This window comes from Oryx dammah, unplaced genomic scaffold (assembly GCF_014754425.2).
Source record: "Oryx dammah isolate SB20612 unplaced genomic scaffold, SCBI_Odam_1.1 HiC_scaffold_10, whole genome shotgun sequence".
NCBI lineage: Eukaryota > Metazoa > Chordata > Mammalia > Artiodactyla > Bovidae > Oryx > Oryx dammah.
The window spans coordinates 20574506-20586982 of record NW_024070194.1 but is presented as its reverse complement, the minus strand read 5'-3'; the positions used below and the strand labels follow the sequence as shown (position 1 = coordinate 20586982).

The 12477-nt window shown below is 41.3% G+C and overlaps 1 long non-coding RNA gene across 1 annotated transcript; it reads left to right on the top strand.

The window, feature by feature from the left end:
- Positions 1–5347: 5347 nt before the first annotated feature.
- On the top strand, positions 5348–11305 carry LOC120868715. The gene is made up of 4 exons (XR_005722290.1): positions 5348–5412; positions 6751–6814; positions 8122–8201; positions 11116–11305. It is a non-coding gene; the product is annotated as an uncharacterized LOC120868715 (long non-coding RNA).
- Positions 11306–12477: the final 1172 nt, after the last annotated feature.

The following is a 12477-nucleotide window of genomic DNA, read 5'->3' as shown; positions in this document are numbered from 1 at the left end:
CAAGAAAGCCATTCCTGTTCTCCAGTCTTGAGTCACATCTTTTGAAAAATGAGGAAAAGGTTGTAATAGGGTGATTTTTAGGATCTTGTGCAAACATGGAGACCCTCATTCTAGAAATAAATGGGACTGTAGAAAGCTCTGAAATTCTCTCCCACCATCAACTCTTCCCTCCCACAGGCTTCCAGTTCTTAATCCCCTCATATTTCAAGTGAGGACAAATATGAAAGTCCAGCTTCGTTTGGAGAAGGATGTAAATGGCATATACCGGCTCACCTTCGGGCATTGCAGGCTTGTTCCAGAGAGTGTTCAGATCCAATCTGGAAGTCTGTGAGTTTTCCATCTTTTTCCAGCCAGATGTGATGAAGCCCACAGTGAGGCTTCAACGGAAAGATGTCACCAGCAACTGTATCCTCCAAAATCAGCCTTTTGTGTAAATCAATTCAGTTCAGTCACTCAGTCGTGTCTGACTCTTTGTGACCTCATGGACTACATTTTATAAATAGAACTACAATAATTTAGAATTGTGTAGTTTGTAAAATTAGTAATTTCATTTACATTAAAATGGTTCCCTGAATAGTACTAAGGACAAAGAAAACAGAATCACTTGATCATTGGTTGGCATTTAGGTTATTTATGAATTTTTTACTATCATAAATAATCCTGAGACTTTGGGAAAATTTTTTCCAAAAATAGAATTACAAATGGGATCATTTACTTATTGTAGATAGCTAAAAATATTGAAGAAGTATAAAAAAAATTTTTTTAATTTTTATTTTTACTTCATTTTACTTTACAATACTGTATTGGTTTTGCCATACATTGACATGAATCTGCCATGGGTGTACATGAGTTCCCAATCCTGAACCCCCCCTCCCACCTCCCACTCCATATCATCTCTCTGGATCATCCCCGTGCACCAGCCCCAAGCATCCTGTATCCTGTATCGAACATAGACTGGCGATTCGTTTCTTACATGATAGTATACATGTTTCAGTGCCATTCTCCCAAATCATCCCACCCTCTCCCTCTCCCTCAGAGTCAAAAAGTCCGTTCTATACATCTGTGTCTCTTTTGCTGTCTCGCATACAGGGTTATCATTACCATCTTTCTAAATTCCATATATATGTGTTAGTGTACTGTATTGGTGTTTTTCTTTCTGGCTTACTTCACTCTGTATAATCGGCTCCACTTTCACCCATCTCATTAGAACTGATTCAAATGTATTCTTTTTAGTGGCTGAGTAATACTCCATTGTGTATATGTACCACAGCTTTCTTATCCATTCATCTGCTGATGGACATCTAGGTTGTTTCCATGTCCTGGCTATTATAAACAGTGCTGCAATGAACATTGGGGTACTTGTGTCTCTTTCTATTCTGGTTTCCACAGTGTGTATGCCCAGCAGTGGGATTGCTGGGTCATAAGGCAGTTCTATTTGCAATTTTTTAAGGAATCTCCACACTGTTCTCCATAGTGGCTGTGCTAGTTTGCATTCGCACCAACAGTGTAGGAGGGTTCCCTTTTCTCCACAGCCTTTCCAGCATTTATTGCTTGCAGACTTTTGGATCACAGCCATTCTGACTGGTGTGAAGTGGTACGTCATTGTGGTCTTGATTTGCATTTCTCTGATAATGAGTGATGTTGAGCATCTTTTCATGTGTTTGTTAGCCATCCATATGTCTTCTTTGGAGAAATGTCTATTTAGTTCTTTGGCCCATTTTTTTGATTGGGTCGTTTATTTTTCTGGAATTGAGCTCCAGGAGTTGCTTGTATATTTTTGAGATTAGTTGTTTGTCAGTTGCTTCATTTGCTATTATTTCCTCCCATTCTGAAGGCTGTCTTTTCACCTTGCTTATAGTTTCCTTTGTTGTGCAGAAGCTTTTAATTTTAATTAGGTCCCATTTGTTTATTTTTGCTTTTATTTCCAATACTCTGGGAGGTGGATCATAGAGGATCCTGCTGTGATTTATGTCGGAGAGTGTTTTGCCTATGTTCTCTTCTAGGAGTTTTATAGTTTCTGGTCTACATTTAGATCTTTAATCCATTTTGAGTTTATTTTTGTGTGTGGTGTTAGAAAGTGATCTAGTTTCATTCTTTTACAAGTGGTTGACCAGTTTTCCCAGCACCACTTGTTAAAGAGATTGTCTTTACTCCATTGTATATTCTTGCCTCCTTTGTCAAAGATAAGGTGTCCATATGTGTGTGGATTTATCTCTGGGCTTTCTATTTTGTTCCATTGATCTATATTTCTGTCTTTGTGCCAGAACCATACTGTCTTGATGACTGTGGCTTTGTAGTAGAGCCTGAAGTCAGGCAAGTTGATTCCTCCAGTTCCATTCTTCTTTCTCAAGATTGCTTTGGCTATTCGTGGTTTTTTGTATTTCCATACAAATCTTGAAATTATTTGTTCTAGTTCTGTGAAAAATACCGCTGGTAGCTTGATAGGGATTGCATTGAATCTGTAGATTGCTTTGGGTAATATACTCATTTTCACTATATTGATTCTTCCAATCCATGAACATGGTATATTTCTCCATCTATTAGTGTCCTCTTTGATTTCTTTCATCAGTGTTTTATAGTTTTCTATATATAGGTCTTTAGTTTCTTTAGGTAGATATATTCCTAAGTATTTTATTCTTTTCATTGCAATGGTGAATGGAATTGTTTCCTTAATTTCTTTTTCTACTTTCTCATTATTAGTATATAGGAATGCAAGGGATTTCTGTGTGTTGATTTTATATCCTGCAACTTTGCTATAGTCATTGATTAGCTCTAGTAATTTTCTGGTGGAGTCTTTAGGGTTTTCTATGTGGAGGATCATGTCATCTGCAAACAGTGAGAGTTTTACTTTGAAGAAGTATAAACATTTTTATGACTTTAAAATCTGAAGGCATATAATAGTTTAAAGACATTCCAAATAACTTACCAAATACTTCACCATTAGAACTAAATTAAGTGATTTGTTTCTAGCCAGTGTTGGTCAGTTTCACTTCATATTCAAACAACACCAAGTATTCCATTTTCACAACTTTTCTCTTTAGTAGCTAGAAAATATGATAGATGCAATTCTCTTCTTTTCCTTTTTTTCTTTTTCTTTTCTTTTTATTTGGAGGCAGAGGGGGGCAGGCTACCAGTAGGGCCAGGATTTCATCAATCTCTTATTAGTCTGTGACATTTACTCTTCTGAGTAACCATCTTCAGAGATTTTCTGTTTTATTAACCAGAGTTTAGTGTTTTCCTATACATTTATAATCTCTTTTTTACAATCTTCTTTAGTAAAATTTTTAAAAACTTAGGCTGACATCCACAATTAACTGAATCCAATGATCATCCCCAATCTATTTTATACCCTGTCTTTTTTCACTCCTGCGTTCTTTATTTTGATTCAGCTCCCAGTTTTCTCACTGTTTCCAGAGAGAACTGAGTGTGAAATCCTTTCCAGCCCATACAGATCTGGTAATGTTCTCCACTCAAGTTCAAACATAAGTGAGAACCAAGCTGAACACAGCCTCCTTGGCTCTCAGTCACCTCTCCTTCACTTCAGTTCAGTTCAGTCATTCAGTTGTGTCCAGCTCTTTGCAATCCCATGGACTGCAGCATGCCAGGCCTCCTTGTCCATCACCAACTCCTGAAGTTGACTCAAACTCATGTCCATTGAGCTGGTGATGCCATCCAACCATCTCATCCTCTGTCATCCCTTTTTCCTCCCACCTTCAATCTTTCCCAGCATCAGGGTCTTTTCAAATGAGTTAGTTCTTCACATCAGGCGGCCAAAGTATTGGAGTTTCAGCCTCAACATCAGCCCTTTCAATGAATATTCAGGACTGATTTCCTTTAAGGTGGACTGGTTGGATCTCCTTACAGTCCAAGGGACTCTCAAGAATCTTCTCCAACATCATAGTTCCAAAGCATCAATTCTTTGGTGCTCAGCTTTCTTTATAGTCCAACTCTCACAAGCATACGTGACTACTGGGAAAACCATAGCTTTCACTAGATGGACCTTTGTTGGCAAAGTAATGTCTCTGCTTTTCTCTGAAGATGGCTCCCATGTCTTGATGTGTTGAAGAAAACAAGTCCCTTCTCTGTGGGAAATCTAAGATGTCTGATTGGCAGGGATAGATCAATTGATTTATATGCAAGGTTATAGAATAAAAACACATGGAATTTATATTTACATGTAATTATATATGGGCTTCCCAGGTGGTTCAGTGGTAAAGAATCTGCCTGACAATGCAGGAAACACAGGAGACTTGGGTTTGATCCCTGGATCAGGAAGTTCCCCTGGAAAAGGAAAGGGCAACCCACTCCAGTATTCTTGCCTGGAAAATCCCACGGACAGAGCAGCCTGGTGGGCTGCAGTCCATGGGGTTGAAAAGAGTCAGACTTGATTGAATACATAAGCATGCCATCTCCCCACGATTCTATATATTTACATATATGTAAACTTGTATATAATTTATAGAATACAGGCACAAACCTGTTGCCTGAGAATTAGACAAATTTTCCCTCACCTGTAAGGATTAAAGACTGAGTCAGAAATACAAAGATACCTTGTCACTGTTATTTCCTGTTTCTTTCTCATCTCTCCCAACTGCAGACTGTTAAAATATTCCTTTGGTAAATGCACAACCATCTGGCTAAGGGAACACATTCTACTGGGGTGTTAGATAATCAGAGAAATAGGAGTTTGCCAGAGCAAACTCAGAGTTGGCTGGAAAACTTCAGAAGGGCTTTCTGGAGGAAACAGCTGGACCTAAAAGGGTGACAGGAGTTGAAGAAGGCATCTCAGGAGAGAAAAATAAAATAGTCACAGAGAGGGGGATGAAGGGCAGCAATGATGAGGTCAGGGTGATTTAAATGGGAAGATTCATTTTGAGAACCCCTAAGAAGTAGGTCAAGGCGGAAGGGCAAGGCTGAGTCAAGGCAGAAGGGCAAGGCTGAGTCAAGGGAGAAGGGTAAGGCAAAAGGGCAAGAGCTGAGTGCTCTGTGCGTGTGTGTCAGCCACTCAGTCATGTCCAACTCTTTGTGAATCCATGGACTATAGCCCACCAGGCTCCTCTGTCCATGGAATTTTCCAGGCAAGGATACTGGAGTGGGTTTCCATTTCCTTCTCCAGGGGATCTTCCTGACCCAGGGATCAAACCCGGGTCTCCTGCCTTGCAGGCTGATTCTTTACCGTCTGAGCTACTAGGGAAGCCCCATAAAGTGCTGTGGAAACAAGCAATAGACTTTAAGCAATTTGGGGTCCATTGAGCAAAGAAGTGAAATGAAAAAAGGAGAGTTTGGGAGAAATTAATCCATTCTACCCACTTTTTTCATTCTTCATTTAGAACCAGTCGGATACCAAATTTTGTTTGGGAATATGTGGAGATAACTATAAAAAACCTGATCATCAATAATTTGGGAGAAAAAGTAAGTCTACAAAATCCAATTGCTTCAGTACAGCATGTAGGATCTTAGTTCTCCAACCAGAAATTAAACTTTGCCTGTATTGGAAGTGCTTCCCAGGTGACGATACTGGTAAAGAACCTGCCTGCCAATGCAGGAGACATAAGAGACACAGGTCGGATCCCTGGGTTGGGAAGATCCCCTGGAGAAGAGCACAGTGACCCACTCCAGTATTCTTGCCTGGAGAATCCCGTGGACAGAGGAGACTGGCAGGCTTCGCTCCATAGCGTCGCAAAGAGTCAGACATGACTGAAGCGACTTAGCATGCACGCACATATCAGAAGTGCAGTCTTAACTGCTAGACCACCAGAGAAGTCCAGGATCAGCTATTCTTAAACTGGAAGGAAATCTCCCAGGAAGGAAAGTTAGAGAAAGAGGAAATGGGAGAAAAAAAGCTTCCATTCTGCATCCAGGCATGGAGAAAGTGCTTTACAACCATTTAATTCTTCATGTCAGAACCAGCTTCTTTGTAATTGGAGGTGAATTGATAAGCCTCTCCAAGACTCCATTTCGTTATCAGTAAAATCAGTAGAAGGTAATTATAAAATTGAGAGCTAACGTTCATTAAGGTCACAGAAACTGTGCTAAGTATCTTATGTGAATTTTCTTCTCCCATCCTTCAAACAATCTCATACTTTCAGTTCAGTTCAGTTCAGTCACTCAGTCGTGTCCGGCTCTTTGTGACCCCATGAATCGCAGCACGCCAGGCCTCCCTGTTCATCACCATCTCCTGGAGTTCACTCAGACTCATGTCTGTCGAGTCTGTGATGCCATCCAGCCATCTCATCCTCGGTCGTCCCCTTCTCCTCCTGCCTCCAATCCCTCCCAGCATCAGAGTCTTTTCCAATGAGTCAACTCTTCGCATGAGGTGGCCAAAGTACTGGAGTTTCAGCTTTAGCATCATTCCTTCCAAAGAAATCCTAGGGTTGATCTCCTTCAGAATGGACTGGTTGGATCTCCTTGCAGTTCAAGGGACTCTCAAGAGTCTTCTCCAACACCACAGTTCAAAAGCATCAATTCTTCGGTGCTCAGCCTTCTTCACAGTCCAACTCTATTTAGGTAACAATGTTATTTCCATTTTCCAAATTTTAAAAAAAGTCCCAGAGAAAAATGACTAACCCAAGTCATGGAGCTGCCAAATGGCTCAGCTGACATACGATGCCAGGGCAGTCTGTCCCCCAAAGCCCTTTACCTGATTTTTCCCTCGGATGAGTTGGCTTAGAACTTGCCTTGATTACTCCCATTCAGGCTCCAGTGGGTAGCGCCTTCCTCCTGACTCTTGCATATTTCCTTATCTTTCAGGTATGCCCCTTCATCAATTCGTGGCTCTATAACCTGAACCCACAGGTGGCTAATGAGCTGATGAGTAAGTGATGGCGATGGAAAGGGACCAATACTCCAGGAGAAAGCTCCAACCCTCCTTCACACTTCATCTCCTCTGCCTTTACCTCACCTTATGCTTCTCTCAGATTGAAACTCCCTTCATCTTTTGAACCAGAATGACCCCTAATAATAACAATTCTAATAACCTCAACTGCCATTAATTGAGAGAGTCCTGTGCACACCAAGCCCAGGGGCAATCACCCTGCTTGCCTTAGCCATTAAACCTCTACCACTAGCTAAGTCATGCTGATTTCAATTCTATTCTGGTCCCAAAAGCCTAGAGAAGCTGAAGTATGAATGGAAGTTTCTGTGGGAGACAAAAGCTGTCCAATTCCTCCTAAATTTTAGATATTGTTTTATAAGCAGAAAATAGTTTCAGCGCAGTCAAAACCTACCTCCTTCCAACAGTCACTATCTCTATGCTGCTGAAGTTCCCACATCTGCAAGAACCCAAGGCAACAGATCCAAGACTGAATCTCAGCAGCTGAGGCCCCAGTGGGACTCTGAAAACCAATGGACTTGCTGGGTTGAAAAGACTCATCCTACCTTCACTGACTATTCACTAGTTCTACCAAGTGCTAGATGCTTGTTTCTCTCCCAGTAAGCAATTTTCTGGCCGCTGCTCACATCCCTCCATTGACACCCAGATTATGCAATAGGAAGCTCAAGGCAGTTAAATCTGGTTGAGCTTTAAGGCAGAGGTCCCCAACCTCTATCAGTCCATAGCCTGTTAGGAACTGGCCCACAAATCAGCTTCATCTGCCACTTCCCCATAGCTCCCCATCACTCCCATTACTGCCTGAACCATCTTCTTCCAATCCCCATCTATGGAAAAATTGTCTTCCACGAAACCAGTCCCTACTGCCAAGAAAGTAGGGGGCCACTGCTTTAAAGTTCCCAAAGCTTAGTCCCCAGTTTCTCAAAGTAAATATGAGTGGAGGAGCCCAATCTCACCCTGATGATTCTGGGCCACCACAATAGGGAGATGGCCAGGTAAATGGAGACTGTGGCTGCTATAATGCCAACTTCCTCTACTGTCTCACTCTTCAGTGATTCGCTTGGGAAGGATAGTTGTTCCAATATATAGATGAGGAAAAGAAGGCCCAGAAATGTCAGTGGAGTGGTCAGAGACAGCTAGTGACCAATAGTGACAGCCCCAGCCTCCTGTCTTCAAGCCTTTGGCTCACTCCCCCACCCTGCCCACCCGCAGTTAAAGCAGAGGGAATTCCCTTTGGTCTCTCTGATCTGCCTTCACTCCCACTGTTCTGAGCTATCTGTTTTGCATTCTAGATTGGCTGCTGCAGCAGAATGGGTACCAAGCTGCCATTGAAATAGCTTCAAAGTGAAGAAGCCATGTTTGTACCAGTCTGGTAAGACATCAGAGCATATTCCTCTCCTTAGTGATGATGCTTGGCCTTTAGAGCCATTATGTCATTCATTCATAAAATTTCAATTTAAGGATCTATTATGTGCTATATGGGGCTTTCCTAGTAGCTCAGGTGGTAAAGCATCTGCCTGCAATGCAGGAGACCTGGGTTCAATCCCTAGGTCAGGAAGATCCTCTGGAGAAGGAAATGGCAACCCACTCCAGTATTCTTGCCTGGAGAATTTCATAGACAGAGAATCCTGGTGGGCTGCAGTTCGTGGGATTGCAGAGTTGGACATGACTGAGCGACTAACATACACACATGTGTGCTAGATATGAGAGATACAGCCATGAACAACTTCTCTCCTGAGCTTGTATCCTAGTTGAGTATACTAACAATGGACTAGGAAATAAATACACAGTCAACTAAATTCCAGAGAATGGTGAGTACGGTGAAGAAAACCAAATAGGAAGAGAGTGACTGGGGTGAATGCAGGGAAGAACACATCAAATTAAGAGAATATAAGCAGGCAGAAGCCCCTTTGAGGAGATTTTTCAGCTGAGCCCTGAATTATAAAGCAAGAGTTGTGCCAAACCCTGGGAAAGAACATCACTGGCAGGAGGATGAACATGTGCAAAAGTCCTGAGGCAGGAAGATTTCCTTTTTGAAGCAAAGAAGAGCAATGTGCAGTGTGGAAAGGGCTCAGCTATTGGAAGGGTGATGTTTGATGGAGAAAAGAGGGAGGTTTCTGTAAAAGGAGATGCCATTATTCGTGTGTCATGTACTTTTTGCAATTATTCTGTGCTGATACACTCTGCTCAAGAGTCACAATCTCAGGTCTCTCAGAAAGAGACATATTTTCCACTGTCTTCCTTACTTTACTTTCCATCATAACATTCTTTACTATCTGATTTCCTACTATACTACTTGTTTATTTTGTCTTCTCCACTAGAATGTAGACTTCGGGAAGACAGACTTTATCTTTTTCCTCATTTTATCCCAAGTGCCAGATTACAAAGACTCACACATGGCTTATAACCTCAAGAGCCCCACCCTGAAGTCTAGAAAATTTTATGTGCAGTAAAGTGTTCTGTGGAAGTAGAGAGGCAAGATCAAGGGGGGCTTCACAGAGCAGGCAGGATTTAAACTGGGTGATGAAGGATGATTAAGAGTTTTCTTGTGGTAAAAGACATTAAAAGCAAAGGATAGGGACTTTCCTGGTAGTGCAGGGGACACAGATTCAACCCCTGGTCCAGGAAGATCCCACATGCCATGGGGCAACTAAACCTGTGTGCCCCAACTACTAAAGCCTGAGCACTCTACAGCCCATGCTCTGCAACAAGAGAAGCCACCCCAATGAGAAGCTTGTGCACTACAACTAGAGAGCAGCCCCCACTTGCTGCAACTAGAGAAAGCCCTTGCACAGCAATGAAGAGCCTATGTGCTGCAATGAAGACCCAGCACAGCCAAAAATAAATAGATAAATTAGTTAATAATAATAAAGCAAAGGATACACAGCATGTGCAAACACATAGGGGCAGGAAAGCCTCTGATGCTCTCTCCAATGCGGAGAACTTTTGGGTGCCTGGACATAGGACTCATGGGGGATGGAGGCATCCTCCTCTGAGGGGTAATGATAAGTTTGTAATGAACTGTACACATGCTTTCTGGAGGCAAGGTGTATGTGATGAATTCAGCCACCAAGTAGTAGATGCCATCCATGACAGGAGACTTAAGAAACTGAATAGGCAACATCACAATTGGATCTATGTCCTTGGGTTGATTAGCTGAGTTACAAAACAGTCTATTAATAAACCAGTGTGGTTCAACAGAAATGTAACACACAAAACACATGCATAATTTTGAGTGCCCTAGTAATGCCATTTTCTAAGGAAAAAGAAATAGATTAATTTTAGTAATAAATTTTATTTAGCCAATATATTTAAAATATTACCATGTCAACATATAATCAATATAAAATATTAATGAAATGTTTTACATTCTATATTTTGTATCAAATCTTTTATAACTATTGTGTATTTTATACTTACAGCACATTTCAATAATAAGTGCTTAATATGCACGTGTGGCTAGCCATTGCCATATTAGACAGTGCAGCTCTAACTAAGCTAGTTTGCTGCCAGTTGCAAACTTTTGAAAGACCTATAGCAACTCATTTTATCCCCATCAATATATCTAAGCATCCTATTCTGTTTGGAACAGAAGTCCCGAACTTTGTCCCCTATATTTTATTCAGCCCACTGACATAGAAAGCATTGGGTTAGCCAAAAAGTTCATTCAGGTTTCTCTATAACACTTGCAAAAAAAACTCAAACCAACTTTTTAGCCAACCCAGTGTTTTATAAATGTGAATGAATTGCCAATATTAAAAGTAAAAAATATGTCTTTTGATCAACCAAAGCATCTGGCAATACTTTACATCTTTCTGTCATGAAGTAAGCCAAAGTGAGGAGCAAGATTCACCTTAGTTGATGAGAGTCCAGAAAACAGCAAGATTTTGTTATTCAGTGATAGGCAGAGCATGCATGTCAGGATAGGAATATAGTTCAGCACCATGGATAGCGGACAGTCCTACCAATCTGAAGGAAGATGGGGGAAGGGGAAAGGCTCAGCACCGGCTTACAACCTCCTTAGAAAGGGTATGAAGGTAACTAATATCTTGATTATTTCATACAGAGTCAGGTTCTGGCTGGTCTCCCTGGAATGTCCTCCAAGCTCCAGGCCATCACCTATGTAGATGTGCTTCTTGATTATTCTGCTGCTGCCTGGAATCTCATTACCTGCCCTGGACCCAAAGACTCACTACTACTCTTGGTATAGAGACTGTTTCCCTATAAATCTCACCAAAATCCATATATTGATTCACTATAATTTTCCCACAATAAATTTTTTGCAGCTCTGACCTGTGGACTGTCCAGCTTCCATAGCACCGTGTGAGCAGGGACAACAATAACCAGAGATGGCAGTGGGTCTGGTTATGACAACAAAAGTTCACAAGATGGAAGAAGATTCCTGGACTGATTTAGCCTTTATCTCAGAAATACCAGAACACTTCGATACAGAGTTTCCCAAAAGCTAAGAACCAAGTCTTCCTGTCTGATGGGAAGTGTTTTCTAAACTGATTCTGTGACCTTGGGTAGCTCCCTGCTCTGGGCCATGGTCTCCTCACTGTGAAGTGAGAGTGTCAATCTCATCCTCTAATTGCTCTCAGGCTAGAACAGTCTACAAGTTTTGTGCTTTATGAAAGAAAAATTGTCTGTTCTAGTATCCCCATTCTTATTGCATCCATCACCAGGTTCAAAAGACATACAGCTATTCACTACCTCTACTTCACCTTCTTCCACTGTTCAGTTCTGGATAATTTGGTTTCTTCCCCTAACTCCTCAAAATAACTTGCCCTAGGCCATCTATGAACTTCTTTGTGTCCAGTGCCAAAGAACCCTTATCCAGTGTTCATGTTTCTCAATTCATTAGCAGTTAGCACTTTGGAGGACAACCCAACCTACCCCCTACCTGCTCTGCCCCCTTTTTTTCTTCCTCATCACTACCTTGATTCATACCTGGCACTCTTCTGTGCATTTTACAATATTACATCACTTACTCTTCTAAATAAACCATGTTGGTTATTAAGATTTTGCCTCTTGCTTCCAAATCTATCATTCTCTACTCTGCTTTGCCATGCTGGTCTGGGACCCTGCAAGCCGTGTGTCTTCTTTGCTGGTTTGCTCCTTGTTAGGGTCTGCCAGCAGGGGCTAGTAGAGGGAGATTGCAAAGCTGGAGGAGGAGAAAAGAAAACTCCTGTCTCCTGTTTATTTCTATTCCTCTGAGCGTCATCTGGCAATGGTTCTTCACTCAGCTAGGGGAAGTCAGACTGAGTTTAGGTTTTTATTTAATGTTCCTAAAATCAGCCTTATCAAAACCATTTTCTGAATACTGTACCAGCCAATAGGAGTCCCTTCCTCAGAAGTTTGCTTTCAAGTTCCATAGGATTACTCCTCAAAGAGCCTCAAAATTCATCCTACCACCTTCTGCTGCCACGAGACCCACAACTAGGTTCAGATCTCAGCATGCTCTAGGGGGACAAAAATAAAAGATAAAACAACTTTTACACTTAATTGAAATTTTTGACAATTTATTTAAGCAGATATGGAGAATATTGTAACAAGTAATTCTAAATACATTAGAATATAGCAATGGGTTGTACTTAATTAATTGGTGGGTACATTTATGAAAGGTTCTGAATTTAGTCCTAGTACAG